General features: G+C 55.0%; 28 non-coding genes across 28 annotated transcripts; all 28 read right to left on the reverse strand.

The window, feature by feature from the left end:
• Window positions 1–142: 142 nt before the first annotated feature.
• On the reverse strand, window positions 143–262 carry LOC126155086 (5S ribosomal RNA). Its single transcript, XR_007532602.1, has one exon. It is a non-coding gene; the product is annotated as a 5S ribosomal RNA (ribosomal RNA).
• Window positions 263–1,098: 836 nt separating this feature from the next.
• Window positions 1,099–1,218, reverse strand: LOC126154854 (5S ribosomal RNA). Its single transcript, XR_007532385.1, has one exon. It is a non-coding gene; the product is annotated as a 5S ribosomal RNA (ribosomal RNA).
• Window positions 1,219–2,054: 836 nt separating this feature from the next.
• On the reverse strand, window positions 2,055–2,174 carry LOC126154855 (5S ribosomal RNA). Its single transcript, XR_007532386.1, has one exon. It is a non-coding gene; the product is annotated as a 5S ribosomal RNA (ribosomal RNA).
• An 840-nt stretch (window positions 2,175–3,014) lies between these two features.
• Window positions 3,015–3,134, reverse strand: LOC126154856 (5S ribosomal RNA). Its single transcript, XR_007532387.1, has one exon. It is a non-coding gene; the product is annotated as a 5S ribosomal RNA (ribosomal RNA).
• Window positions 3,135–3,981: 847 nt separating this feature from the next.
• Window positions 3,982–4,101, reverse strand: LOC126154857 (5S ribosomal RNA). The gene has a single exon (XR_007532388.1). It is a non-coding gene; the product is annotated as a 5S ribosomal RNA (ribosomal RNA).
• An 835-nt stretch (window positions 4,102–4,936) lies between these two features.
• On the reverse strand, window positions 4,937–5,056 carry LOC126154858 (5S ribosomal RNA). The gene has a single exon (XR_007532389.1). It is a non-coding gene; the product is annotated as a 5S ribosomal RNA (ribosomal RNA).
• An 846-nt stretch (window positions 5,057–5,902) lies between these two features.
• On the reverse strand, window positions 5,903–6,022 carry LOC126154859 (5S ribosomal RNA). The gene has a single exon (XR_007532390.1). It is a non-coding gene; the product is annotated as a 5S ribosomal RNA (ribosomal RNA).
• Window positions 6,023–6,867: 845 nt separating this feature from the next.
• On the reverse strand, window positions 6,868–6,987 carry LOC126154860 (5S ribosomal RNA). Its single transcript, XR_007532391.1, has one exon. It is a non-coding gene; the product is annotated as a 5S ribosomal RNA (ribosomal RNA).
• An 846-nt stretch (window positions 6,988–7,833) lies between these two features.
• Window positions 7,834–7,952, reverse strand: LOC126155210 (5S ribosomal RNA). The gene has a single exon (XR_007532717.1). It is a non-coding gene; the product is annotated as a 5S ribosomal RNA (ribosomal RNA).
• Window positions 7,953–8,795: 843 nt separating this feature from the next.
• Window positions 8,796–8,915, reverse strand: LOC126154861 (5S ribosomal RNA). The gene has a single exon (XR_007532392.1). It is a non-coding gene; the product is annotated as a 5S ribosomal RNA (ribosomal RNA).
• An 846-nt stretch (window positions 8,916–9,761) lies between these two features.
• LOC126155211 (5S ribosomal RNA) lies at window positions 9,762–9,880 on the reverse strand. Its single transcript, XR_007532718.1, has one exon. It is a non-coding gene; the product is annotated as a 5S ribosomal RNA (ribosomal RNA).
• An 846-nt stretch (window positions 9,881–10,726) lies between these two features.
• Window positions 10,727–10,845, reverse strand: LOC126155212 (5S ribosomal RNA). Its single transcript, XR_007532719.1, has one exon. It is a non-coding gene; the product is annotated as a 5S ribosomal RNA (ribosomal RNA).
• Window positions 10,846–11,696: 851 nt separating this feature from the next.
• LOC126154862 (5S ribosomal RNA) lies at window positions 11,697–11,816 on the reverse strand. Its single transcript, XR_007532393.1, has one exon. It is a non-coding gene; the product is annotated as a 5S ribosomal RNA (ribosomal RNA).
• Window positions 11,817–12,657: 841 nt separating this feature from the next.
• LOC126154864 (5S ribosomal RNA) lies at window positions 12,658–12,777 on the reverse strand. The gene has a single exon (XR_007532395.1). It is a non-coding gene; the product is annotated as a 5S ribosomal RNA (ribosomal RNA).
• An 846-nt stretch (window positions 12,778–13,623) lies between these two features.
• On the reverse strand, window positions 13,624–13,742 carry LOC126155213 (5S ribosomal RNA). The gene has a single exon (XR_007532720.1). It is a non-coding gene; the product is annotated as a 5S ribosomal RNA (ribosomal RNA).
• An 851-nt stretch (window positions 13,743–14,593) lies between these two features.
• Window positions 14,594–14,713, reverse strand: LOC126154865 (5S ribosomal RNA). The gene has a single exon (XR_007532396.1). It is a non-coding gene; the product is annotated as a 5S ribosomal RNA (ribosomal RNA).
• Window positions 14,714–15,554: 841 nt separating this feature from the next.
• Window positions 15,555–15,674, reverse strand: LOC126154866 (5S ribosomal RNA). Its single transcript, XR_007532397.1, has one exon. It is a non-coding gene; the product is annotated as a 5S ribosomal RNA (ribosomal RNA).
• Window positions 15,675–16,506: 832 nt separating this feature from the next.
• Window positions 16,507–16,626, reverse strand: LOC126154867 (5S ribosomal RNA). The gene has a single exon (XR_007532398.1). It is a non-coding gene; the product is annotated as a 5S ribosomal RNA (ribosomal RNA).
• Window positions 16,627–17,472: 846 nt separating this feature from the next.
• LOC126155570 (5S ribosomal RNA) lies at window positions 17,473–17,591 on the reverse strand. The gene has a single exon (XR_007533023.1). It is a non-coding gene; the product is annotated as a 5S ribosomal RNA (ribosomal RNA).
• Window positions 17,592–18,450: 859 nt separating this feature from the next.
• On the reverse strand, window positions 18,451–18,569 carry LOC126154835 (5S ribosomal RNA). Its single transcript, XR_007532368.1, has one exon. It is a non-coding gene; the product is annotated as a 5S ribosomal RNA (ribosomal RNA).
• Window positions 18,570–19,613: 1,044 nt separating this feature from the next.
• LOC126155774 (5S ribosomal RNA) lies at window positions 19,614–19,732 on the reverse strand. Its single transcript, XR_007533213.1, has one exon. It is a non-coding gene; the product is annotated as a 5S ribosomal RNA (ribosomal RNA).
• An 827-nt stretch (window positions 19,733–20,559) lies between these two features.
• On the reverse strand, window positions 20,560–20,678 carry LOC126155571 (5S ribosomal RNA). Its single transcript, XR_007533024.1, has one exon. It is a non-coding gene; the product is annotated as a 5S ribosomal RNA (ribosomal RNA).
• An 858-nt stretch (window positions 20,679–21,536) lies between these two features.
• Window positions 21,537–21,655, reverse strand: LOC126154836 (5S ribosomal RNA). Its single transcript, XR_007532369.1, has one exon. It is a non-coding gene; the product is annotated as a 5S ribosomal RNA (ribosomal RNA).
• A 1,045-nt stretch (window positions 21,656–22,700) lies between these two features.
• LOC126155775 (5S ribosomal RNA) lies at window positions 22,701–22,819 on the reverse strand. Its single transcript, XR_007533214.1, has one exon. It is a non-coding gene; the product is annotated as a 5S ribosomal RNA (ribosomal RNA).
• Window positions 22,820–23,647: 828 nt separating this feature from the next.
• On the reverse strand, window positions 23,648–23,766 carry LOC126155572 (5S ribosomal RNA). The gene has a single exon (XR_007533025.1). It is a non-coding gene; the product is annotated as a 5S ribosomal RNA (ribosomal RNA).
• Window positions 23,767–24,624: 858 nt separating this feature from the next.
• Window positions 24,625–24,743, reverse strand: LOC126154838 (5S ribosomal RNA). The gene has a single exon (XR_007532370.1). It is a non-coding gene; the product is annotated as a 5S ribosomal RNA (ribosomal RNA).
• A 1,044-nt stretch (window positions 24,744–25,787) lies between these two features.
• Window positions 25,788–25,906, reverse strand: LOC126155777 (5S ribosomal RNA). The gene has a single exon (XR_007533216.1). It is a non-coding gene; the product is annotated as a 5S ribosomal RNA (ribosomal RNA).
• An 828-nt stretch (window positions 25,907–26,734) lies between these two features.
• On the reverse strand, window positions 26,735–26,853 carry LOC126155574 (5S ribosomal RNA). Its single transcript, XR_007533027.1, has one exon. It is a non-coding gene; the product is annotated as a 5S ribosomal RNA (ribosomal RNA).
• Window positions 26,854–27,413: the final 560 nt, after the last annotated feature.

Here is a 27,413-nt window from a genome sequence, read left to right on the forward strand (position 1 = left end):
CATTCTCCCTCAAACTGAGTTAATTACTGCATTTTCGTACCATTACAGTAGTTTAAAAGGCTTAAGGAAGCATCTTTGTCACAACAGAAACGTAGTTTGAAAATTGGGCTGGCGACATAACAAAAAAAAAAAACGGGAAGGGAACCAACAGCACCCGGGTTTCCCCAGGCGGTCACCCATCCAAGTACTAGCCGGGCCCGATGATGCTTAACTTCGGTGATCGGACGAGAACCGGTGTATTCATCATGGTATGGCCGTTGGCGCTCATCTAATGTAGGAGCTCGGCAGAATTCGCGTTCGGCTTTTCTCCCAACACACAAAATGTTAGTTTTCGGCCGCATTTGACGAAAGCGCTTCCTTCCGCAACCGCCAGTTCCTCGAGGACGGCGCGGGGAGGCGCGCCCGGCGTCCCAGCAGAGTGACGGCCGAATAGGCGGGCGCACCGCCGCGTGTGTGAGACGCACTGCTGCTCGTTGCACCCCCTGTCATTCGCTGGGCGCGTGCAGCCTTCGACACTAGCGGAGGACGCACCTTGTCCCTGGTGTTCAGCGGAGGGCCTGTGCGGGGTGTGGCAATGTCGTGCTGGAGGGCCCACTGGTAGCGATGTGGGCTTCCTCGCCTCGCCTCGCCTCGCCTCGCCGCGCCTCACACCAGGTGTCTGCGTAGTTTGCAGTGCATTCGCACCATTCCTATCCCTGTCCCTGTCCCCGTCCCGACTTGTCCCGACTTTGCTCGACTGCCGCTCGCTGCCGCTCGGGTCGTGGTCCATATGACAGCGCAAGCACGACAAACGTCTGCGGGACGAGACGAGACGACTAAGGATTAAATTCGTGGTTACAAATCAAATTTGGAACTCTACACTCCTACACAACAATAGGCGGTGACGTATTTCAGAAATCACCTGCCGATTCGTACTGTTTTGTCGTTTTCAAAGTCTTCTTGGCAAACTTGGTTAGCACATTCTCCCTCAAACTGAGTTAATTACTGCATTTTCGTACCATTACAGTAGTTTAAAAGGCTTAAGGAAGCGTCTTTGTCACAACACAAACGTAGTTTGAAAATTGGGCTGGCGACATAACAAAAAAAAAACGGGAAGGGAGCCAACAGCACCCGGGTTTCCCCAGGCGGTCACCCATCCAAGTACTAGCCGGGCCCGATGATGCTTAACTTCGGTGATCGGACGAGAACCGGTGTATTCATCATGGTATGGCCGTTGGCGCTCATCTAATGTAGGAGCACGGCAGAATTCGCGTTCGGCTTTTCTCCCAACACACAAAATGTTAGTTTTCGGCCGCATTTGACGAAAGCGCTTCCTTCCGCAACCGCCAGTTCCTCGAGGACGGCGCGGGGAGGCGCGCCCGGCGTCCCAGCAGAGTGACGGCCGAATTGGCGGGCGCACCGCCGCGTGTGTGAGACGCACTGCTGCTCGTTGCACCCCCTGTCATTCGCTGGGCGCGTTCAGCCTTCGACACTAGCGGAGGACGCATCTTGTCCCTGGTGTTCAGCGGAGGGCCTGTGCGGGGTGTGGCAGTGTCGTGCTGGAGGGCCCACTGGTAGCGATGTGGGCTTCCTCGCCTCGCCTCGCCTCGCCTCGCCGCGCCTCACACCAGGTGTCTGCGTAGTTTGCAGTGCATTCGCACCATTCCTATCCCTGTCCCTGTCCCCGTCCCGACTTGTCCCGACTTTGCTCGACTGCCGCTCGCTGCCGCTCGGGTCGTGGTCCATATGACAGCGCAAGCACGACAAACGTCTGCGGGACGAGACGAGACGACTAAGGATTAAATTCGTGGTTACAAATCAAATTTGGAACTCTACACTCCTACACAACAATAGGCGGTGACGTATTTCAGAAATCACCTGCCGATTCGTACTGTTTTGTCGTTTTCAAAGTCTTCTTGGCAAACTTGGTTAGCACATTCTCCCTCAAACTGAGTTAATTACTGCATTTTCGTACCATTACAGTAGTTTAAAAGGCTTAAGGAAGCGTCTTTGTCACAACACAAACGTAGTTTGAAAATTGGGCTGGCGACATAACAAAAAAAAAACGGGAAGGGAGCCAACAGCACCCGGGTTTCCCCAGGCGGTCACCCATCCAAGTACTAGCCGGGCCCGATGATGCTTAACTTCGGTGATCGGACGAGAACCGGTGTATTCATCATGGTATGGCCGTTGGCGCTCATCTAATGTAGGAGCACGGCAGAATTCGCGTTCGGCTTTTCTCCCAACACACAAAATGTTAGTTTTCGGCCGCATTTGACGAAAGCGCTTCCTTCCGCAACCGCCAGTTCCTCGAGGACGGCGCGGGGAGGCGCGCCCGGCGTCCCAGCAGAGTGACGGCCGAATTGGCGGGCGCACCGCCGCGTGTGTGAGACGCACTGCTGCTCGTTGCACCCCCTGTCATTCGCTGGGCGCGTTCAGCCTTCGACACTAGCGGAGGACGCATCTTGTCCCTGGTGTTCAGCGGAGGGCCTGTGCGGGGTGTGGCAGTGTCGTGCTGGAGGGCCCACTGGTAGCGATGTGGGCTTCCTCGCCTCGCCTCGCCTCGCCTCGCCGCGCCTCACACCAGGTGTCTGCGTAGTTTGCAGTGCATTCGCACCATTCCTATCCCTGTCCCTGTCCCCGTCCCGACTTGTCCCGACTTTGCTCGACTGCCGCTCGCTGCCGCTCGGGTCGTGGTCCATATGACAGCGCAAGCACGACAAACGTCTGCGGGACGAGACGAGACGAGACGACTAAGGAATAAATTCGTGGTTACAAATCAAATTTGGAACTCTACATTCCTACTCAACAATAGGCGGTGACGTATTTCAGAAATCACCTGCCAATTCGTACTGTTTTGTCGTTTTCAAAGTCTTCTTGGCAAACTTGGTTAGCACATTCTCCCTCAAACTGAGTTAATTACTGCATTTTCGTACCATTACAGTAGTTTAAAAGGCTTAAGGAAGCATCTTTGTCACAACAGAAACGTAGTTTGAAAATTGGGCTGGCGACATAACAAAAAAAAACTGGAAGGGAGCCAACAGCACCCGGGTTTCCCCAGGCGGTCACCCATCCAAGTACTAGCCGGGCCCGATGATGCTTAACTTCGGTGATCGGACGAGAACCGGTGTATTCATCATGGTATGGCCGTTGGCGCTCATCTAATGTAGGAGCACGGCAGAATTCGCGTTCGGCTTTTCTCACAACACACAAAATGTTAGTTTTCGGCCGCATTTGACGAAAGCGCTTCCTTCCGCAACCGCCAGTTCCTCGAGGACGTCGCGGGGAGGCGCGCCCGGCGTCCCAGCAGAGTGACGGCCGAATTGGCGGGCGCACCGCCGCGTGTGTGAGACGCACTGCTGCTCGTTGCACCCCCTGTCATTCGCTGGGCGCGTTCAGCCTTCGACACTAGCGGAGGACGCATCTTGTCCCTGGTGTTCAGCGGAGGGCCTGTGCGGGGTGTGGCAGTGTCGTGCTGGAGGGCCCACTGGTAGCGATGTGGGCTTCCTCGCCTCGCCTCGCCTCGCCTCGCCGCGCCTCACACCAGGTGTCTGCGTAGTTTGCAGTGCATTCGCACCATTCCTATCCCTGTCCCTGTCCCCGTCCCGACTTGTCCCGAGTTTGCTCGACTGCCGCTCGCTGCCGCTCGGGTCGTGGTCCATATGACAGCGCAAGCACGACAAACGTCTGCGGGACGAGACGAGACGAGACGAGACGACTAAGGATTAAATTCGTGGTTACAAATCAAATTTGGAACTCTACACTCCTACACAACAATAGGCGGTGACGTATTTCAGAAATCACCTGCCGATTCGTACTGTTTTGTCGTTTTCAAAGTCTTCTTGGCAAACTTGGTTAGCACATTCTCCCTCAAACTGAGTTAATTACTGCATTTTCGTACCATTACAGTAGTTTAAAAGGCTTAAGGAAGCATCTTTGTCACAACAGAAACGTAGTTTGAAAATTGGGCTGGCGACATAACAAAAAAAAAAACGGGAAGGGAGCCAACAGCACCCGGGTTTCCCCAGGCGGTCACCCATCCAAGTACTAGCCGGGCCCGATGATGCTTAACTTCGGTGATCGGACGAGAACCGGTGTATTCATCATGGTATGGCCGTTGGCGCTCATCTAATGTAGGAGCACGGCAGAATTCGCGTTCGGCTTTTCTCACAACACACAAAATGTTAGTTTTCGGCCGCATTTGACGAAAGCGCTTCCTTCCGCAACCGCCAGTTCCTCGAGGACGTCGCGGGGAGGCGCGCCCGGCGTCCCAGCAGAGTGACGGCCGAATTGGCGGGCGCACCGCCGCGTGTGTGAGACGCACTGCTGCTCGTTGCACCCCCTGTCATTCGCTGGGCGCGTTCAGCCTTCGACACTAGCGGAGGACGCATCTTGTCCCTGGTGTTCAGCGGAGGGCCTGTGCGGGGTGTGGCAGTGTCGTGCTGGAGGGCCCACTGGTAGCGATGTGGGCTTCCTCGCCTCGCCTCGCCTCGCCTCGCCGCGCCTCACACCAGGTGTCTGCGTAGTTTGCAGTGCATTCGCACCATTCCTATCCCTGTCCCTGTCCCCGTCCCGACTTGTCCCGACTTTGCTCGACTGCCGCTCGCTGCCGCTCGGGTCGTGGTCCATATGACAGCGCAAGCACGACAAACGTCTGCGGGACGAGACGAGACGACTAAGGATTAAATTCGTGGTTACAAATCAAATTTGGAACTCTACACTCCTACACAACAATAGGCGGTGACGTATTTCAGAAATCACCTGCCGATTCGTACTGTTTTGTCGTTTTCAAAGTCTTCTTGGCAAACTTGGTTAGCACATTCTCCCTCAAACTGAGTTAATTACTGCATTTTCGTACCATTACAGTAGTTTAAAAGGCTTAAGGAAGCGTCTTTGTCACAACACAAACGTAGTTTGAAAATTGGGCTGGCGACATAACAAAAAAAAACGGGAAGGGAGCCAACAGCACCCGGGTTTCCCCAGGCGGTCACCCATCCAAGTACTAGCCGGGCCCGATGATGCTTAACTTCGGTGATCGGACGAGAACCGGTGTATTCATCATGGTATGGCCGTTGGCGCTCATCTAATGTAGGAGCACGGCAGAATTCGCGTTCGGCTTTTCTCCCAACACACAAAATGTTAGTTTTCGGCCGCATTTGACGAAAGCGCTTCCTTCCGCAACCGCCAGTTCCTCGAGGACGGCGCGGGGAGGCGCGCCCGGCGTCCCAGCAGAGTGACGGCCGAATTGGCGGGCGCACCGCCGCGTGTGTGAGACGCACTGCTGCTCGTTGCACCCCCTGTCATTCGCTGGGCGCGTTCAGCCTTCGACACTAGCGGAGGACGCATCTTGTCCCTGGTGTTCAGCGGAGGGCCTGTGCGGGGTGTGGCAGTGTCGTGCTGGAGGGCCCACTGGTAGCGATGTGGGCTTCCTCGCCTCGCCTCGCCTCGCCTCGCCGCGCCTCACACCAGGTGTCTGCGTAGTTTGCAGTGCATTCGCACCATTCCTATCCCTGTCCCTGTCCCCGTCCCGACTTGTCCCGACTTTGCTCGACTGCCGCTCGCTGCCGCTCGGGTCGTGGTCCATATGACAGCGCAAGCACGACAAACGTCTGCGGGACGAGACGAGACGAGACGAGACGACTAAGGATTAAATTCGTGGTTACAAATCAAATTTGGAACTCTACACTCCTACACAACAATAGGCGGTGACGTATTTCAGAAATCACCTGCCGATTCGTACTGTTTTGTCGTTTTCAAAGTCTTCTTGGCAAACTTGGTTAGCACATTCTCCCTCAAACTGAGTTAATTACTGCATTTTCGTACCATTACAGTAGTTTAAAAGGCTTAAGGAAGCATCTTTGTCACAACAGAAACGTAGTTTGAAAATTGGGCTGGCGACATAACAAAAAAAAAACGGGAAGGGAGCCAACAGCACCCGGGTTTCCCCAGGCGGTCACCCATCCAAGTACTAGCCGGGCCCGATGATGCTTAACTTCGGTGATCGGACGAGAACCGGTGTATTCATCATGGTATGGCCGTTGGCGCTCATCTAATGTAGGAGCACGGCAGAATTCGCGTTCGGCTTTTCTCACAACACACAAAATGTTAGTTTTCGGCCGCATTTGACGAAAGCGCTTCCTTCCGCAACCGCCAGTTCCTCGAGGACGTCGCGGGGAGGCGCGCCCGGCGTCCCAGCAGAGTGACGGCCGAATTGGCGGGCGCACCGCCGCGTGTGTGAGACGCACTGCTGCTCGTTGCACCCCCTGTCATTCGCTGGGCGCGTTCAGCCTTCGACACTAGCGGAGGACGCATCTTGTCCCTGGTGTTCAGCGGAGGGCCTGTGCGGGGTGTGGCAGTGTCGTGCTGGAGGGCCCACTGGTAGCGATGTGGGCTTCCTCGCCTCGCCTCGCCTCGCCTCGCCGCGCCTCACACCAGGTGTCTGCGTAGTTTGCAGTGCATTCGCACCATTCCTATCCCTGTCCCTGTCCCCGTCCCGACTTGTCCCGAGTTTGCTCGACTGCCGCTCGCTGCCGCTCGGGTCGTGGTCCATATGACAGCGCAAGCACGACAAACGTCTGCGGGACGAGACGAGACGAGACGAGACGACTAAGGATTAAATTCGTGGTTACAAATCAAATTTGGAACTCTACACTCCTACACAACAATAGGCGGTGACGTATTTCAGAAATCACCTGCCGATTCGTACTGTTTTGTCGTTTTCAAAGTCTTCTTGGCAAACTTGGTTAGCACATTCTCCCTCAAACTGAGTTAATTACTGCATTTTCGTACCATTACAGTAGTTTAAAAGGCTTAAGGAAGCATCTTTGTCACAACAGAAACGTAGTTTGAAAATTGGGCTGGCGACATAACAAAAAAAAACGGGAAGGGAGCCAACAGCACCCGGGTTTCCCCAGGCGGTCACCCATCCAAGTACTAGCCGGGCCCGATGATGCTTAACTTCGGTGATCGGACGAGAACCGGTGTATTCATCATGGTATGGCCGTTGGCGCTCATCTAATGTAGGAGCACGGCAGAATTCGCGTTCGGCTTTTCTCACAACACACAAAATGTTAGTTTTCGGCCGCATTTGACGAAAGCGCTTCCTTCCGCAACCGCCAGTTCCTCGAGGACGTCGCGGGGAGGCGCGCCCGGCGTCCCAGCAGAGTGACGGCCGAATTGGCGGGCGCACCGCCGCGTGTGTGAGACGCACTGCTGCTCGTTGCACCCCCTGTCATTCGCTGGGCGCGTTCAGCCTTCGACACTAGCGGAGGACGCATCTTGTCCCTGGTGTTCAGCGGAGGGCCTGTGCGGGGTGTGGCAGTGTCGTGCTGGAGGGCCCACTGGTAGCGATGTGGGCTTCCTCGCCTCGCCTCGCCTCGCCTCGCCGCGCCTCACACCAGGTGTCTGCGTAGTTTGCAGTGCATTCGCACCATTCCTATCCCTGTCCCTGTCCCCGTCCCGACTTGTCCCGAGTTTGCTCGACTGCCGCTCGCTGCCGCTCGGGTCGTGGTCCATATGACAGCGCAAGCACGACAAACGTCTGCGGGACGAGACGAGACGAGACGAGACGACTAAGGATTAAATTCGTGGTTACAAATCAAATTTGGAACTCTACACTCCTACACAACAATAGGCGGTGACGTATTTCAGAAATCACCTGCCGATTCGTACTGTTTTGTCGTTTTCAAAGTCTTCTTGGCAAACTTGGTTAGCACATTCTCCCTCAAACTGAGTTAATTACTGCATTTTCGTACCATTACAGTAGTTTAAAAGGCTTAAGGAAGCATCTTTGTCACAACAGAAAGGTAGTTTGAAAATTGGGCTGGCGACATGACAAAAAAAAAACAGGAAGGGAGCCAACAGCACCCGGGTTTCCCAGGCGGTCACCCATCCAAGTACTAGCCGTGCCCGATGATGCTTAACTTCGGTGATCGGACGAGAACCTGTGTATTCATCATGGTATGGCCGTTGGCGCTCATCTAATGTAGGAGCACGGCAGAATTCGCGTTCGGCTTTTCTCCCAACACACAAAATGTTAGTTTTCGGCCGCATTTGACGAAAGCGCTTCCTTCCGCAACCGCCAGTTCCTCGAGGACGGCGCGGGGAGGCGCGCCCGGCGTCCCAGCAGAGTGACGGCCGAATTGGCGGGCGCACCGCCGCGTGTGTGAGACGCACTGCTGCTCGTTGCACCCCCTGTCATTCGCTGGGCGCGTTCAGCCTTCGACACTAGCGGAGGACGCATCTTGTCCCTGGTGTTCAGCGGAGGGCCTGTGCGGGGTGTGGCAGTGTCGTGCTGGAGGGCCCACTGGTAGCGATGTGGGCTTCCTCGCCTCGCCTCGCCTCGCCTCGCCGCGCCTCACACCAGGTGTCTGCGTAGTTTGCAGTGCATTCGCACCATTCCTATCCCTGTCCCTGTCCCCGTCCCGACTTGTCCCGAGTTTGCTCGACTGCCGCTCGCTGCCGCTCGGGTCGTGGTCCATATGACAGCGCAAGCACGACAAACGTCTGCGGGACGAGACGAGACGAGACGACTAAGGAATAAATTCGTGGTTACAAATCAAATTTGGAACTCTACATTCCTACTCAACAATAGGCGGTGACGTATTTCAGAAATCACCTGCCAATTCGTACTGTTTTGTCGTTTTCAAAGTCTTCTTGGCAAACTTGGTTAGCACATTCTCCCTCAAACTGAGTTAATTACTGCATTTTCGTACCATTACAGTAGTTTAAAAGGCTTAAGGAAGCATCTTTGTCACAACACAAACGTAGTTTGAAAATTGGGCTGGCGACATAACAAAAAAAAAAAACGGGAAGGGAGCCAACAGCACCCGGGTTTCCCCAGGCGGTCACCCATCCAAGTACTAGCCGGGCCCGATGATGCTTAACTTCGGTGATCGGACGAGAACCGGTGTATTCATCATGGTATGGCCGTTGGCGCTCATCTAATGTAGGAGCACGGCAGAATTCGCGTTCGGCTTTTCTCCCAACACACAAAATGTTAGTTTTCGGCCGCATTTGACGAAAGCGCTTCCTTCCGCAACCGCCAGTTCCTCGAGGACGGCGCGGGGAGGCGCGCCCGGCGTCCCAGCAGAGTGACGGCCGAATTGGCGGGCGCACCGCCGCGTGTGTGAGACGCACTGCTGCTCGTTGCACCCCCTGTCATTCGCTGGGCGCGTTCAGCCTTCGACACTAGCGGAGGACGCATCTTGTCCCTGGTGTTCAGCGGAGGGCCTGTGCGGGGTGTGGCAGTGTCGTGCTGGAGGGCCCACTGGTAGCGATGTGGGCTTCCTCGCCTCGCCTCGCCTCGCCTCGCCGCGCCTCACACCAGGTGTCTGCGTAGTTTGCAGTGCATTCGCACCATTCCTATCCCTGTCCCTGTCCCCGTCCCGACTTGTCCCGAGTTTGCTCGACTGCCGCTCGCTGCCGCTCGGGTCGTGGTCCATATGACAGCGCAAGCACGACAAACGTCTGCGGGACGAGACGAGACGAGACGAGACGACTAAGGATTAAATTCGTGGTTACAAATCAAATTTGGAACTCTACACTCCTACACAACAATAGGCGGTGACGTATTTCAGAAATCACCTGCCGATTCGTACTGTTTTGTCGTTTTCAAAGTCTTCTTGGCAAACTTGGTTAGCACATTCTCCCTCAAACTGAGTTAATTACTGCATTTTCGTACCATTACAGTAGTTTAAAAGGCTTAAGGAAGCATCTTTGTCACAACAGAAAGGTAGTTTGAAAATTGGGCTGGCGACATGACAAAAAAAAAACAGGAAGGGAGCCAACAGCACCCGGGTTTCCCAGGCGGTCACCCATCCAAGTACTAGCCGTGCCCGATGATGCTTAACTTCGGTGATCGGACGAGAACCTGTGTATTCATCATGGTATGGCCGTTGGCGCTCATCTAATGTAGGAGCACGGCAGAATTCGCGTTCGGCTTTTCTCCCAACACACAAAATGTTAGTTTTCGGCCGCATTTGACGAAAGCGCTTCCTTCCGCAACCGCCAGTTCCTCGAGGACGGCGCGGGGAGGCGCGCCCGGCGTCCCAGCAGAGTGACGGCCGAATTGGCGGGCGCACCGCCGCGTGTGTGAGACGCACTGCTGCTCGTTGCACCCCCTGTCATTCGCTGGGCGCGTTCAGCCTTCGACACTAGCGGAGGACGCATCTTGTCCCTGGTGTTCAGCGGAGGGCCTGTGCGGGGTGTGGCAGTGTCGTGCTGGAGGGCCCACTGGTAGCGATGTGGGCTTCCTCGCCTCGCCTCGCCTCGCCTCGCCGCGCCTCACACCAGGTGTCTGCGTAGTTTGCAGTGCATTCGCACCATTCCTATCCCTGTCCCTGTCCCCGTCCCGACTTGTCCCGAGTTTGCTCGACTGCCGCTCGCTGCCGCTCGGGTCGTGGTCCATATGACAGCGCAAGCACGACAAACGTCTGCGGGACGAGACGAGACGAGACGAGACGACTAAGGATTAAATTCGTGGTTACAAATCAAATTTGGAACTCTACACTCCTACACAACAATAGGCGGTGACGTATTTCAGAAATCACCTGCCGATTCGTACTGTTTTGTCGTTTTCAAAGTCTTCTTGGCAAACTTGGTTAGCACATTCTCCCTCAAACTGAGTTAATTACTGCATTTTCGTACTATTACAGTAGTTTAAAAGGCTTAAGGAAGCATCTTTGTCACAACAGAAAGGTAGTTTGAAAATTGGGCTGGCGACATGACAAAAAAAAAACAGGAAGGGAGCCAACAGCACCCGGGTTTCCCAGGCGGTCACCCATCCAAGTACTAGCCGTGCCCGATGATGCTTAACTTCGGTGATCGGACGAGAACCTGTGTATTCATCATGGTATGGCCGTTGGCGCTCATCTAATGTAGGAGCACGGCAGAATTCGCGTTCGGCTTTTCTCCCAACACACAAAATGTTAGTTTTCGGCCGCATTTGACGAAAGCGCTTCCTTCCGCAACCGCCAGTTCCTCGAGGACGGCGCGGGGAGGCGCGCCCGGCGTCCCAGCAGAGTGACGGCCGAATTGGCGGGCGCACCGCCGCGTGTGTGAGACGCACTGCTGCTCGTTGCACCCCCTGTCATTCGCTGGGCGCGTGCAGCCTTCGACACTAGCGGAGGACGCACTTTGTCCCTGGTGTTCAGCGAAGGGCCTGTGCGGGGTGTGGCAATGTCGTGCTGGAGGGCCCACTGGTAGCGATGTGGGCTTCCTCGCTTCGCCTCGCCTCGCCTCGCCTCGGCTCGCCGCGCCTCACACCAGGTGTCTGCGTAGTTTGCAGTGCATTCGCACCATTCCTATCCCTGTCCCTGTCCCCGTCCCGACTTGTCCCGACTTTGCTCGACTGCCGCTCGCTGCCGCTCGGGTCGTGGTCCATATGACAGCGCAAGCGCGACAAACGTCTGCGGGACGAGACGAGACGAGACGACTAAGGAATAAATTCGTGGTTACAAATCAAATTTGGAACTCTACATTCCTACTCAACAATAGGCGGTGACGTATTTCAGAAATCACCTGCCAATTCGTACTGTTTTGTCGTTTTCAAAGTCTTCTTGGCAAACTTGGTTAGCACATTCTCCCTCAAACTGAGTTAATTACTGCATTTTCGTACCATTACAGTAGTTTAAAAGGCTTAAGGAAGCATCTTTGTCACAACAGAAACGTAGTTTGAAAATTGGGCTGGCGACATAACAAAAAAAAAACGGGAAGGGAGCCAACAGCACCCGGGTTTCCCCAGGCGGTCACCCATCCAAGTACTAGCCGGGCCCGATGATGCTTAACTTCGGTGATCGGACGAGAACCGGTGTATTCATCATGGTATGGCCGTTGGCGCTCATCTAATGTAGGAGCACGGCAGAATTCGCATTCGGCTTTTCTCACAACACACAAAATGTTAGTTTTCGGCCGCATTTGAAGAAAGCGCTTCCTTCCGCAACCGCCAGTTCCTCGAGGACGGCGCGGGGAGGCGCGCCCGGCGTCCCAGCAGACTGACGGCCGAATTGGCGGGCGCACCGCCGCGTGTGTGAGACGCACTGCTGCTCGTTGCACCCCCTGTCATTCGCTGGGCGCGTTCAGCCTTCGACACTAGCGGAGGACGCATCTTGTCCCTGGTGTTCAGCGGAGGGCCTGTGCGGGGTGTGGCAGTGTCGTGCTGGAGGGCCCACTGGTAGCGATGTGGGCTTCCTCGCCTCGCCTCGCCTCGCCTCGCCGCGCCTCACACCAGGTGTCTGCGTGGTTTGCAGTGCATTCGCACCATTCCTATCCCTGTCCCTGTCCCCGTCCCGACTTGTCCCGAGTTTGCTCGACTGCCGCTCGCTGCCGCTCGGGTCGTGGTCCATATGACAGCGCAAGCACGACAAACGTCTGCGGGACGAGACGAGACGAGACGACTAAGGAATAAATTCGTGGTTACAAATCAAATTTGGAACTCTACATTCCTACTCAACAATAGGCGGTGACGTATTTCAGAAATCACCTGCCAATTCGTACTGTTTTGTCGTTTTCAAAGTCTTCTTGGCAAACTTGGTTAGCACATTCTCCCTCAAACTGAGTTAATTACTGCATTTTCGTACCATTACAGTAGTTTAAAAGGCTTAAGGAAGCATCTTTGTCACAACAGAAACGTAGTTTGAAAATTGGGCTGGCGACATAACAAAAAAAAAACGGGAAGGGAGCCAACAGCACCCGGGTTTCCCCAGGCGGTCACCCATCCAAGTACTAGCCGGGCCCGATGATGCTTAACTTCGGTGATCGGACGAGAACCGGTGTATTCATCATGGTATGGCCGTTGGCGCTCATCTAATGTAGGAGCACGGCAGAATTCGCGTTCGGCTTTTCTCACAACACACAAAATGTTAGTTTTCGGCCGCATTTGACGAAAGCGCTTCCTTCCGCAACCGCCAGTTCCTCGAGGACGTCGCGGGGAGGCGCGCCCGGCGTCCCAGCAGAGTGACGGCCGAATTGGCGGGCGCACCGCCGCGTGTGTGAGACGCACTGCTGCTCGTTGCACCCCCTGTCATTCGCTGGGCGCGTTCAGCCTTCGACACTAGCGGAGGACGCATCTTGTCCCTGGTGTTCAGCGGAGGGCCTGTGCGGGGTGTGGCAGTGTCGTGCTGGAGGGCCCACTGGTAGCGATGTGGGCTTCCTCGCCTCGCCTCGCCTCGCCTCGCCGCGCCTCACACCAGGTGTCTGCGTAGTTTGCAGTGCATTCGCACCATTCCTATCCCTGTCCCTGTCCCCGTCCCGACTTGTCCCGAGTTTGCTCGACTGCCGCTCGCTGCCGCTCGGGTCGTGGTCCATATGACAGCGCAAGCACGACAAACGTCTGCGGGACGAGAGGAGACGAGACGAGACGACTAAGGATTAAATTCGTGGTTACAAATCAAATTTGGAACTCTACACTCCTACACAACAATAGGCGGTGACGTATTTCAGAAATCACCTGCCGATTCGTACTGTTTTGTCGTTTTCAAAGTCTTCTTGGCAAACTTGGTTAGCACATTCTCCCTCAAACTGAGTTAATTACTGCATTTTCGTACTATTACAGTAGTTTAAAAGGCTTAAGGAAGCATCTTTGTCACAACAGAAAGGTAGTTTGAAAATTGGGCTGGCGACATGACAAAAAAAAAACAGGAAGGGAGCCAACAGCACCCGGGTTTCCCAGGCGGTCACCCATCCAAGTACTAGCCGTGCCCGATGATGCTTAACTTCGGTGATCGGACGAGAACCTGTGTATTCATCATGGTATGGCCGTTGGCGCTCATCTAATGTAGGAGCACGGCAGAATTCGCGTTCGGCTTTTCTCCCAACACACAAAATGTTAGTTTTCGGCCGCATTTGACGAAAGCGCTTCCTTCCGCAACCGCCAGTTCCTCGAGGACGGCGCGGGGAGGCGCGCCCGGCGTCCCAGCAGAGTGACGGCCGAATTGGCGGGCGCACCGCCGCGTGTGTGAGACGCACTGCTGCTCGTTGCACCCCCTGTCATTCGCTGGGCGCGTGCAGCCTTCGACACTAGCGGAGGACGCACTTTGTCCCTGGTGTTCAGCGAAGGGCCTGTGCGGGGTGTGGCAATGTCGTGCTGGAGGGCCCACTGGTAGCGATGTGGGCTTCCTCGCTTCGCCTCGCCTCGCCTCGCCTCGGCTCGCCGCGCCTCACACCAGGTGTCTGCGTAGTTTGCAGTGCATTCGCACCATTCCTATCCCTGTCCCTGTCCCCGTCCCGACTTGTCCCGACTTTGCTCGACTGCCGCTCGCTGCCGCTCGGGTCGTGGTCCATATGACAGCGCAAGCACGACAAACGTCTGCGGGACGAGACGAGACGAGACGACTAAGGAATAAATTCGTGGTTACAAATCAAATTTGGAACTCTACATTCCTACCCAACAATAGGCGGTGACGTATTTCAGAAATCACCTGCCAATTCGTACTGTTTTGTCGTTTTCAAAGTCTTCTTGGCAAACTTGGTTAGCACATTCTCCCTCAAACTGAGTTAATTACTGCATTTTCGTACCATTACAGTAGTTTAAAAGGCTTAAGGAAGCATCTTTGTCACAACAGAAAGGTAGTTTGAAAATTGGGCTGGCGACATAACAAAAAAAAAACGGGAAGGGAGCCAACAGCACCCGGGTTTCCCCAGGCGGTCACCCATCCAAGTACTAGCCGGGCCCGATGATGCTTAACTTCGGTGATCGGACGAGAACCGGTGTATTCATCATGGTATGGCCGTTGGCGCTCATCTAATGTAGGAGCACGGCAGAATTCGCGTTCGGCTTTTCTCCCAACACACAAAATGTTAGTTTTCGGCCGCATTTGACGAAAGCGCTTCCTTCCGCAACCGCCAGTTCCTCGAGGACGGCGCGGGGAGGCGCGCCCGGCGTCCCAGCAGACTGACGGCCGAATTGGCGGGCGCACCGCCGCGTGTGTGAGACGCACTGCTGCTCGTTGCACCCCCTGTCATTCGCTGGGCGCGTTCAGCCTTCGACACTAGCGGAGGACGCATCTTGTCCCTGGTGTTCAGCGGAGGGCCTGTGCGGGGTGTGGCAGTGTCGTGCTGGAGGGCCCACTGGTAGCGATGTGGGCTTCCTCGCCTCGCCTCGCCTCGCCTCGCCGCGCCTCACACCAGGTGTCTGCGTAGTTTGCAGTGCATTCGCACCATTCCTATCCCTGTCCCTGTCCCCGTCCCGACTTGTCCCGACTTTGCTTGACTGCCGCTCGCTGCCGCTCGGGTCGTGGTCCATATGACAGCGCAAGCACGACAAACGTCTGCGGGACGAGACGAGACGAGACGACTAAGGAATAAATTCGTGGTTACAAATCAAATTTGGAACTCTACATTCCTACTCAACAATAGGCGGTGACGTATTTCAGAAATCACCTGCCAATTCGTACTGTTTTGTCGTTTTCAAAGTCTTCTTGGCAAACTTGGTTAGCACATTCTCCCTCAAACTGAGTTAATTACTGCATTTTCGTACCATTACAGTAGTTTAAAAGGCTTAAGGAAGCATCTTTGTCACAACAGAAACGTAGTTTGAAAATTGGGCTGGCGACATAACAAAAAAAAAACGGGAAGGGAGCCAACAGCACCCGGGTTTCCCCAGGCGGTCACCCATCCAAGTACTAGCCGGGCCCGATGATGCTTAACTTCGGTGATCGGACGAGAACCGGTGTATTCATCATGGTATGGCCGTTGGCGCTCATCTAATGTAGGAGCACGGCAGAATTCGCGTTCGGCTTTTCTCACAACACACAAAATGTTAGTTTTCGGCCGCATTTGACGAAAGCGCTTCCTTCCGCAACCGCCAGTTCCTCGAGGACGTCGCGGGGAGGCGCGCCCGGCGTCCCAGCAGAGTGACGGCCGAATTGGCGGGCGCACCGCCGCGTGTGTGAGACGCACTGCTGCTCGTTGCACCCCCTGTCATTCGCTGGGCGCGTTCAGCCTTCGACACTAGCGGAGGACGCATCTTGTCCCTGGTGTTCAGCGGAGGGCCTGTGCGGGGTGTGGCAGTGTCGTGCTGGAGGGCCCACTGGTAGCGATGTGGGCTTCCTCGCCTCGCCTCGCCTCGCCTCGCCGCGCCTCACACCAGGTGTCTGCGTAGTTTGCAGTGCATTCGCACCATTCCTATCCCTGTCCCTGTCCCCGTCCCTGCTCGACTGCCGCTCGCTGCCGCTCGGGTCGTGGTCCATATGACAGCGCAAGCACGACAAACGTCTGCGGGACGAGACGAGACGAGACGAGACGACTAAGGATTAAATTCGTGGTTACAAATCAAATTTGGAACTCTACACTCCTACACAACAATAGGCGGTGACGTATTTCAGAAATCACCTGCCGATTCGTACTGTTTTGTCGTTTTCAAAATCTTCTTGGCAAACTTGGTTAGCACATTCTCCCTCAAACTGAGTTAATTACTGCATTTTCGTACCATTACAGTAGTTTAAAAGGCTTAAGGAAGCATCTTTGTCACAACAGAAACGTAGTTTGAAAATTGGGCTGGCGACATAACAAAAAAAAAAACGGGAAGGGAGCCAACAGCACCCGGGTTTCCCCAGGCGGTCACCCATCCAAGTACTAGCCGGGCCCGATGATGCTTAACTTCGGTGATCGGACGAGAACCGGTGTATTCATCATGGTATGGCCGTTGGCGCTCATCTAATGTAGGAGCACGGCAGAATTCGCGTTCGGCTTTTCTCACAACACACAAAATGTTAGTTTTCGGCCGCATTTGACGAAAGCGCTTCCTTCCGCAACCGCCAGTTCCTCGAGGACGTCGCGGGGAGGCGCGCCCGGCGTCCCAGCAGAGTGACGGCCGAATTGGCGGGCGCACCGCCGCGTGTGTGAGACGCACTGCTGCTCGTTGCACCCCCTGTCATTCGCTGGGCGCGTTCAGCCTTCGACACTAGCGGAGGACGCATCTTGTCCCTGGTGTTCAGCGGAGGGCCTGTGCGGGGTGTGGCAGTGTCGTGCTGGAGGGCCCACTGGTAGCGATGTGGGCTTCCTCGCCTCGCCTCGCCTCGCCTCGCCGCGCCTCACACCAGGTGTCTGCGTAGTTTGCAGTGCATTCGCACCATTCCTATCCCTGTCCCTGTCCCCGTCCCGACTTGTCCCGACTTTGCTCGACTGCCGCTCGCTGCCGCTCGGGTCGTGGTCCATATGACAGCGCAAGCACGACAAACGTCTGCGGGACGAGACGAGACGAGACGAGACGACTAAGGATTAAATTCGTGGTTACAAATCAAATTTGGAACTCTACACTCCTACACAACAATAGGCGGTGACGTATTTCAGAAATCACCTGCCGATTCGTACTGTTTTGTCGTTTTCAAAGTCTTCTTGGCAAACTTGGTTAGCACATTCTCCCTCAAACTGAGTTAATTACTGCATTTTCGTACCATTACAGTAGTTTAAAAGGCTTAAGGAAGCATCTTTGTCACAACAGAAAGGTAGTTTGAAAATTGGGCTGGCGACATGACAAAAAAAAAACAGGAAGGGAGCCAACAGCACCCGGGTTTCCCAGGCGGTCACCCATCCAAGTACTAGCCGGGCCCGATGATGCTTAACTTCGGTGATCGGACGAGAACCGGTGTATTCATCATGGTATGGCCGTTGGCGCTCATCTAATGTAGGAGCACGGCAGAATTCGCGTTCGGCTTTTCTCCCAACACACAAAATGTTAGTTTTCGGCCGCATTTGACGAAAGCGCTTCCTTCCGCAACCGCCAGTTCCTCGAGGACGGCGCGGGGAGGCGCGCCCGGCGTCCCAGCAGAGTGACGGCCGAATTGGCGGGCGCACCGCCGCGTGTGTGAGACGCACTGCTGCTCGTTGCACCCCCTGTCATTCGCTGGGCGCGTTCAGCCTTCGACACTAGCGGAGGACGCATCTTGTCCCTGGTGTTCAGCGGAGGGCCTGTGCGGGATGTGGCAGTGTCGTGCTGGAGGGCTCACTGGTAGCGATGTGGGCTTCCTCGCCTCGCCTCGCCTCGCCACGCCTCGCCTCACACCAGGTGTCTGCGTAGTTTGCAGTGCATTCGCACCATTCCTATCCCTGTCCCTGTCCCCGTGCCGACCTGTCCCGACTTTGCTCGACTGCCGCTCGCTGCCGCTCGGGTCGTGGTCCATATGACAGCGCAAGCACGATAAACGTCTGCGGGACGAGACGAGACGAGACGAGACGAGACGAGACGACTAAGGAATAAATTCGTGGTTACAAATCAAATTTGGAACTCTACACTCCTACACAACAATAGGCGGTGACGTATTTCAGAAATCACCTGCCGATTCGTACTGTTTTGTCGTTTTCAAAGTCTTCTTGGCAAACTTGGTTAGCACATTCTCCCTCAAACTGAGTTAATTATTGCATTTTCGTACCATTAGAGTAGTTTAAAAGGCTTAAGGAAGCATCTTTGTCACAACAGAAAGGTAGTTTGAAAATTGGGTTGGCGACATAACAAAAAAAAAAAAACAGGAAGGGAGCCAACAGCACCCGGGTTTCCCAGGCGGTCACCCATTCAAGTACTAGCCGGGCCCGATGATGCTTAACTTCGGTGAACGGACGAGAACCGGTGTATTCATCATGGTATGGCCGTTGGCGCTCATCTAATGTAGGAGCACGGCAGAATTCGCGTTCGGCTTTTCTCCCAACACACAAAATGTTAGTTTTCGGCCGCATTTGACGAAAGCGCTTCCTTCCGCAACCGCCAGTTCCTCGAGGACGGCGCGGGGAGGCGCGCCCGGCGTCCCAGCAGAGTGACGGCCGAATTGGCGGGCGCACCGCCGCGTGTGTGAGACGCACTGCTGCTCGTTGCTCCCCCTGTCATTCGCTGGGCGCGTGCAGCCTTCGACACTAGCGGAGGACGCATCTTGTCCCTGGTGTTCAGCGGAAGGCCTGTGCGGGGTGTGGCAGTGTCGTGCTGGAGGGCCCACTGGTAGCGATGTGGGCTTCTTCGCCTCGCCTCGCCACACACCAGGTGTCTGCGTAGTTTGCAGTGCATTCGCACCATTCCTATCCCTGTCCCTGTCCCCGTCCCGACTTGTCCCGACTTTGCTCGACTGCCGCTCGCTGCCGCTCGGGTCGTGGTCCATATGACAGCGCAAGCACGACAAACGTCTGCGGGACGAGACGAGACGAGACGAGACGACTAAGGAATAAATTCGTGGTTACAAATCAAATTTGGAACTCTACATTCCAACACAACAATAGGCGGTGACGTATTTCAGAAATCACCTGGCGACATAACAAAAAAAAAAACGGGAAGGGAGCCAACAGCACCCGGGTTTCCCCAGGCGGTCACCCATCCAAGTACTAGCCGGGCCCGGCACGAGAACGGTTGGTTTTTTTTTATTTATTTATTTATTTAGTTACTTTTCGGAATTTAGCACTGCTGCGTAACAGTAGGCTCTGGCGCATTTCAAGAACACATCTGTCGATTGGTAGTGTTTTGTCATTTTCAACGAGTTCCTAGCACTCTTCCTTCGCGCATTCTTACTCAAACCGAGTTCATTACCGTAATTTCGTATCTTACGTTTAATACAGTACTTTAAAATGCTTGTGGAAGCATCTTTGTCGACACCTGAAAGTTATTATGAAAAGAGGCCTGGCAGGTGTAGCGACGTAAAAATGAAAAAATGAGAAAGAGCCAACAGCACGCGGTGTTCCCAGGCGGTCACCCATCCAAGTACTAACCGCGCCCGATGTTGCTTAACTTCGGTGATCGGACGAGAACCGGTGTAGTCAACATGGTATGGCCGTTGGCGTCCTTATACTGTAGCCGCACCACGGAGGAAGCATTCGCCTCTTCTCCCAACACACGCAATCGCCGCTTTCCGTGGCACATTTGACGCAAAGCGCGTCTTTCCACCTCGAAGGTGGCGCGGAGTGCGCGCTCGCCTCGGCGTCTCATAGGCGACTGCCGAACGTAGGTGAGACGCACAACACAGCTGCTCGATGCACCGCCTGTCATTCGTTTGGTGCGTGCGGCCTCCGACACCCACTGGCGACGCGCCTTGTTCCTGTTATCCGGCGCAGGGCTTGCGCGCGGCCGGGCGGCGGGGGCACTGCGCGGGGTGTTGCAGTGTCCTGCTGGACCGACGGAAGCTTTCTCACCTGCCTGACACACGCCGCGCTTCCAGATTTATGCGTAATTTGCGCGGTGCATTTGCATTCGCGCCTGTCCCCCCTCCCGTCCCGACTTGTCCCGACTTTGCTCGACTGCCGCTCGCTGCCGCTCGGGTCGTGGTCCATATGACAGCGCAAGCACGACAAACGTCTGCGGGACGAGACGAGACGAGACGAGACGACTAAGGATTAAATTCGTGGTTACAAATCAAATTTGGAACTCTACACTCCTACACAACAATAGGCGGTGACGTATTTCAGAAATCACCTGCCGATTCGTACTGTTTTGTCGTTTTCAAAGTCTTCTTGGCAAACTTGGTTAGCACATTCTCCCTCAAACTGAGTTAATTACTGCATTTTCGTACCATTACAGTAGTTTAAAAGGCTTAAGGAAGCATCTTTGTCACAACAGAAAGGTAGTTTGAAAATTGGGCTGGCGACATGACAAAAAAAAAACAGGAAGGGAGCCAACAGCACCCGGGTTTCCCAGGCGGTCACCCATCCAAGTACTAGCCGGGCCCGATGATGCTTAACTTCGGTGATCGGACGAGAACCGGTGTATTCATCATGGTATGGCCGTTGGCGCTCATCTAATGTAGGAGCACGGCAGAATTCGCGTTCGGCTTTTCTCCCAACACACAAAATGTTAGTTTTCGGCCGCATTTGACGAAAGCGCTTCCTTCCGCAACCGCCAGTTCCTCGAGGACGGCGCGGGGAGGCGCGCCCGGCGTCCCAGCAGAGTGACGGCCGAATTGGCGGGCGCACCGCCGCGTGTGTGAGACGCACTGCTGCTCGTTGCACCCCCTGTCATTCGCTGGGCGCGTTCAGCCTTCGACACTAGCGGAGGACGCATCTTGTCCCTGGTGTTCAGCGGAGGGCCTGTGCGGGATGTGGCAGTGTCGTGCTGGAGGGCCCACTGGTAGCGATGTGGGCTTCCTCGCCTCGCCTCGCCTCGCCACGCCTCGCCTCACACCAGGTGTCTGCGTAGTTTGCAGTGCATTCGCACCATTCCTATCCCTGTCCCTGTCCCAGTGCCGACCTGTCCCGACTTTGCTCGACTGCCGCTCGCTGCCGCTCGGGTCGTGGTCCATATGACAGCGCAAGCACGATAAACGTCTGCGGGACGAGACGAGACGAGACGAGACGAGACGAGACGACTAAAGAATAAATTCGTGGTTACAAATCAAATTTGGAACTCTACACTCCTACACAACAATAGGCGGTGACGTATTTCAGAAATCACATGCCGATTCGTACTGTTTTGTCGTTTTCAAAGTCTTCTTGGCAAACTTGGTTAGCACATTCTCCCTCAAACTGAGTTAATTATTGCATTTTCGTACCATTAGAGTAGTTTAAAAGGCTTAAGGAAGCATCTTTGTCACAACAGAAAGGTAGTTTGAAAATTGGGTTGGCGACATAACAAAAAAAAAAAACAGGAAGGGAGCCAACAGCACCCGGGTTTCCCAGGCGGTCACCCATTCAAGTACTAGCCGGGCCCGATGATGCTTAACTTCGGTGAACGGACGAGAACCGGTGTATTCATCATGGTATGGCCGTTGGCGCTCATCTAATGTAGGAGCACGGCAGAATTCGCGTTCGGCTTTTCTCCCAACACACAAAATGTTAGTTTCCGGCCCCATTTGACGAAAGCGCTTCCTTCCGCAACCGCCAGTTCCTCGAGGACGGCGCGGGGAGGCGCGCCCGGCGTCCCAGCAGAGTGACGGCCGAATTGGCGGGCGCACCGCCGCGTGTGTGAGACGCACTGCTGCTCGTTGCTCCCCCTGTCATTCGCTGGGCGCGTGCAGCCTTCGACACTAGCGGAGGACGCATCTTGTCCCTGGTGTTCAGCGGAAGGCCTGTGCGGGGTGTGGCAGTGTCGTGCTGGAGGGCCCACTGGTAGCGATGTGGGCTTCTTCGCCTCGCCTCGCCACACACCAGGTGTCTGCGTAGTTTGCAGTGCATTCGCACCATTCCTATCCCTGTCCCTGTCCCCGTCCCGACTTGTCCCGACTTTGCTCGACTGCCGCTCGCTGCCGCTCGGGTCGTGGTCCATATGACAGCGCAAGCACGACAAACGTCTGCGGGACGAGACGAGACGAGACGAGACGACTAAGGAATAAATTCGTGGTTACAAATCAAATTTGGAACTCTACATTCCAACACAACAATAGGCGGTGACGTATTTCAGAAATCACCTGGCGACATAACAAAAAAAAAAACGGGAAGGGAGCCAACAGCACCCGGGTTTCCCCAGGCGGTCACCCATCCAAGTACTAGCCGGGCCCGGCACGAGAACGGTTGGTTTTTTTTTTATTTATTTATTTATTTAGTTACTTTTCGGAATTTAGCACTGCTGCGTAACAGTAGGCTCTGGCGCATTTCAAGAACACATCTGTCGATTGGTAGTGTTTTGTCATTTTCAACGAGTTCCTAGCACTCTTCCTTCGCGCATTCTTACTCAAACCGAGTTCATTACCGTAATTTCGTATCTTACGTTTAATACAGTACTTTAAAATGCTTGTGGAAGCATCTTTGTCGACACCTGAAAGTTATTATGAAAAGAGGCCTGGCAGGTGTAGCGACGTAAAAATGAAAAAATGAGAAAGAGCCAACAGCACGCGGTGTTCCCAGGCGGTCACCCATCCAAGTACTAACCGCGCCCGATGTTGCTTAACTTCGGTGATCGGACGAGAACCGGTGTAGTCAACATGGTATGGCCGTTGGCGTCCTTATACTGTAGCCGCACCACGGAGGAAGCATTCGCCTCTTCTCCCAACACACGCAATCGCCGCTTTCCGTGGCACATTTGACGCAAAGCGCGTCTTTCCACCTCGAAGGTGGCGCGGAGTGCGCGCTCGCCTCGGCGTCTCATAGGCGACTGCCGAACGTAGGTGAGACGCACAACACAGCTGCTCGATGCACCGCCTGTCATTCGTTTGGTGCGTGCGGCCTCCGACACCCACTGGCGACGCGCCTTGTTCCTGTTATCCGGCGCAGGGCTTGCGCGCGGCCGGGCGGCGGGGGCACTGCGCGGGGTGTTGCAGTGTCCTGCTGGACCGACGGAAGCTTTCTCACCTGCCTGACACACGCCGCGCTTCCAGATTTATGCGTAATTTGCGCGGTGCATTTGCATTCGCGCCTGTCCCCCCTCCCGTCCCGACTTGTCCCGACTTTGCTCGACTGCCGCTTGCTGCCGCTCGGGTCGTGGTCCATATGACAGCGCAAGCACGACAAACGTCTGCGGGACGAGACGAGACGAGACGAGACGACTAAGGATTAAATTCGTGGTTACAAATCAAATTTGGAACTCTACACTCCTACACAACAATAGGCGGTGACGTATTTCAGAAATCACCTGCCGATTCGTACTGTTTTGTCGTTTTCAAAGTCTTCTTGGCAAACTTGGTTAGCACATTCTCCCTCAAACTGAGTTAATTACTGCATTTTCGTACCATTACAGTAGTTTAAAAGGCTTAAGGAAGCATCTTTGTCACAACAGAAAGGTAGTTTGAAAATTGGGCTGGCGACATGACAAAAAAAAAAACAGGAAGGGAGCCAACAGCACCCGGGTTTCCCAGGCGGTCACCCATCCAAGTACTAGCCGGGCCCGATGATGCTTAACTTCGGTGATCGGACGAGAACCGGTGTATTCATCATGGTATGGCCGTTGGCGCTCATCTAATGTAGGAGCACGGCAGAATTCGCGTTCGGCTTTTCTCCCAACACACAAAATGTTAGTTTTCGGCCGCATTTGACGAAAGCGCTTCCTTCCGCAACCGCCAGTTCCTCGAGGACGGCGCGGGGAGGCGCGCCCGGCGTCCCAGCTGAGTGACGGCCGAATTGGCGGGCGCACCGCCGCGTGTGTGAGACGCACTGCTGCTCGTTGCACCCCCTGTCATTCGCTGGGCGCGTTCAGCCTTCGACACTAGCGGAGGACGCATCTTGTCCCTGGTGTTCAGCGGAGGGCCTGTGCGGGATGTGGCAGTGTCGTGCTGGAGGGCCCACTGGTAGCGATGTGGGCTTCCTCGCCTCGCCTCGCCTCGCCACGCCTCGCCTCACACCAGGTGTCTGCGTAGTTTGCAGTGCATTCGCACCATACCTATCCCTGTCCCTGTCCCCGTGCCGACCTGTCCCGACTTTGCTCGACTGCCGCTCGCTGCCGCTCGGGTCGTGGTCCATATGACAGCGCAAGCACGATAAACGTCTGCGGGACGAGACGAGACGAGACGAGACGAGACGAGACGACTAAGGAATAAATTCGTGGTTACAAATCAAATTTGGAACTCTACACTCCTACACAACAATAGGCGGTGACGTATTTCAGAAATCACCTGCCGATTCGTACTGTTTTGTCGTTTTCAAAGTCTTCTTGGCAAACTTGGTTAGCACATTCTCCCTCAAACTGAGTTAATTATTGCATTTTCGTACCATTAGAGTAGTTTAAAAGGCTTAAGGAAGCATCTTTGTCACAACAGAAAGGTAGTTTGAAAATTGGGTTGGCGACATAACAAAAAAAAAAAACAGGAAGGGAGCCAACAGCACCCGGGTTTCCCAGGCGGTCACCCATTCAAGTACTAGCCGGGCCCGATGATGCTTAACTTCGGTGAACGGACGAGAACCGGTGTATTCATCATGGTATGGCCGTTGGCGCTCATCTAATGTAGGAGCACGGCAGAATTCGCGTTCGGCTTTTCTCCCAACACACAAAATGTTAGTTTCCGGCCCCATTTGACGAAAGCGCTTCCTTCCGCAACCGCCAGTTCCTCGAGGACGGCGCGGGGAGGCGCGCCCGGCGTCCCAGCAGAGTGACGGCCGAATTGGCGGGCGCACCGCCGCGTGTGTGAGACGCACTGCTGCTCGTTGCTCCCCCTGTCATTCGCTGGGCGCGTGCAGCCTTCGACACTAGCGGAGGACGCATCTTGTCCCTGGTGTTCAGCGGAAGGCCTGTGCGGGGTGTGGCAGTGTCGTGCTGGAGGGCCCACTGGTAGCGATGTGGGTTTCTTCGCCTCGCCTCGCCACACACCAGGTGTCTGCGTAGTTTGCAGTGCATTCGCACCATTCCTATCCCTGTCCCTGTCCCCGTCCCGACTTGTCCCGACTTTGCTCGACTGCCGCTCGCTGCCGCTCGGGTCGTGGTCCATATGACAGCGCAAGCACGACAAACGTCTGCGGGACGAGACGAGACGAGAGGAGACGACTAAGGAATAAATTCGTGGTTACAAATCAAATTTGGAACTCTACATTCCAACACAACAATAGGCGGTGACGTATTTCAGAAATCACCTGGCGACATAACAAAAAAAAAAACGGGAAGGGAGCCAACAGCACCCGGGTTTCCCCAGGCGGTCACCCATCCAAGTACTAGCCGGGCCCGGCACGAGAACGGTTGGTTTTTTTTTATTTATTTATTTATTTAGTTACTTTTCGGAATTTAGCACTGCTGCGTAACAGTAGGCTCTGGCGCATTTCAAGAACACATCTGTCGATTGGTAGTGTTTTGTCATTTTCAACGAGTTCCTAGCACTCTTCCTTCGCGCATTCTTACTCAAACCGAGTTCATTACCGTAATTTCGTATCTTACGTTTAATACAGTACTTTAAAACGCTTGTGGAAGCATCTTTGTCGACACCTGAAAGTTATTATGAAAAGAGGCCTGGCAGGTGTAGCGACGTAAAAATGAAAAAATGAGAAAGAGCCAACAGCACGCGGTGTTCCCAGGCGGTCACCCATCCAAGTACTAACCGCGCCCGATGTTGCTTAACTTCGGTGATCGGACGAGAACCGGTGTAGTCAACATGGTATGGCCGTTGGCGTCCTTATACTGTAGCCGCACCACGGAGGAAGCATTCGCCTCTTCTCCCAACACACGCAATCGCCGCTTTCCGTGGCACATTTGACGCAAAGCGCGTCTTTCCACCTCGAAGGTGGCGCGGAGTGCGCGCTCGCCTCGGCGTCTCATAGGCGACTGCCGAACGTAGGTGAGACGCACAACACAGCTGCTCGATGCACCGCCTGTCATTCGTTTGGTGCGTGCGGCCTCCGACACCCACTGGCGACGCGCCTTGTTCCTGTTATCCGGCGCAGGGCTTGCGCGCGGCCGGGCGGCGGGGGCACTGCGCGGGGTGTTGCAGTGTCCTGCTGGACCGACGGAAGCTTTCTCACCTGCCTGACACACGCCGCGCTTCCAGATTTATGCGTAATTTGCGCGGTGCATTTGCATTCGCGCCTGTCCCCCCTCCCGTCCCGACTTGTCCCGACTTTGCTCGACTGCCGCTTGCTGCCGCTCGGGTCGTGGTCCATATGACAGCGCAAGCACGACAAACGTCTGCGGGACGAGACGAGACGAGACGAGACGACTAAGGATTAAATTCGTGGTTACAAATCAAATTTGGAACTCTACACTCCTACACAACAATAGGCGGTGACGTATTTCAGAAATCACCTGCCGATTCGTACTGTTTTGTCGTTTTCAAAGTCTTCTTGGCAAACTTGGTTAGCACATTCTCCCTCAAACTGAGTTAATTACTGCATTTTCGTACCATTACAGTAGTTTAAAAGGCTTAAGGAAGCATCTTTGTCACAACAGAAAGGTAGTTTGAAAATTGGGCTGGCGACATGACAAAAAAAAAAACAGGAAGGGAGCCAACAGCACCCGGGTTTCCCAGGCGGTCACCCATCCAAGTACTAGCCGGGCCCGATGATGCTTAACTTCGGTGATCGGACGAGAACCGGTGTATTCATCATGGTATGGCCGTTGGCGCTCATCTAATGTAGGAGCACGGCAGAATTCGCGTTCGGCTTTTCTCCCAACACACAAAATGTTAGTTTTCGGCCGCATTTGACGAAAGCGCTTCCTTCCGCAACCGCCAGTTCCTCGAGGACGGCGCGGGGAGGCGCGCCCGGCGTCCCAGCTGAGTGACGGCCGAATTGGCGGGCGCACCGCCGCGTGTGTGAGACGCACTGCTGCTCGTTGCACCCCCTGTCATTCGCTGGGCGCGTTCAGCCTTCGACACTAGCGGAGGACGCATCTTGTCCCTGGTGTTCAGCGGAGGGCCTGTGCGGGATGTGGCAGTGTCGTGCTGGAGGGCCCACTGGTAGCGATGTGGGCTTCCTCGCCTCGCCTCGCCTCGCCACGCCTCGCCTCACACCAGGTGTCTGCGTAGTTTGCAGTGCATTCGCACCATACCTATCCCTGTCCCTGTCCCCGTGCCGACCTGTCCCGACTTTGCTCGACTGCCGCTCGCTGCCGCTCGGGTCGTGGTCCATATGACAGCGCAAGCACGATAAACGTCTGCGGGACGAGACGAGACGAGACGAGA

The sequence above is a fragment of the Schistocerca cancellata genome, unplaced genomic scaffold, assembly GCF_023864275.1.
Source record: "Schistocerca cancellata isolate TAMUIC-IGC-003103 unplaced genomic scaffold, iqSchCanc2.1 HiC_scaffold_1100, whole genome shotgun sequence".
In the NCBI taxonomy this organism is placed as follows: domain Eukaryota; kingdom Metazoa; phylum Arthropoda; class Insecta; order Orthoptera; family Acrididae; genus Schistocerca; species Schistocerca cancellata.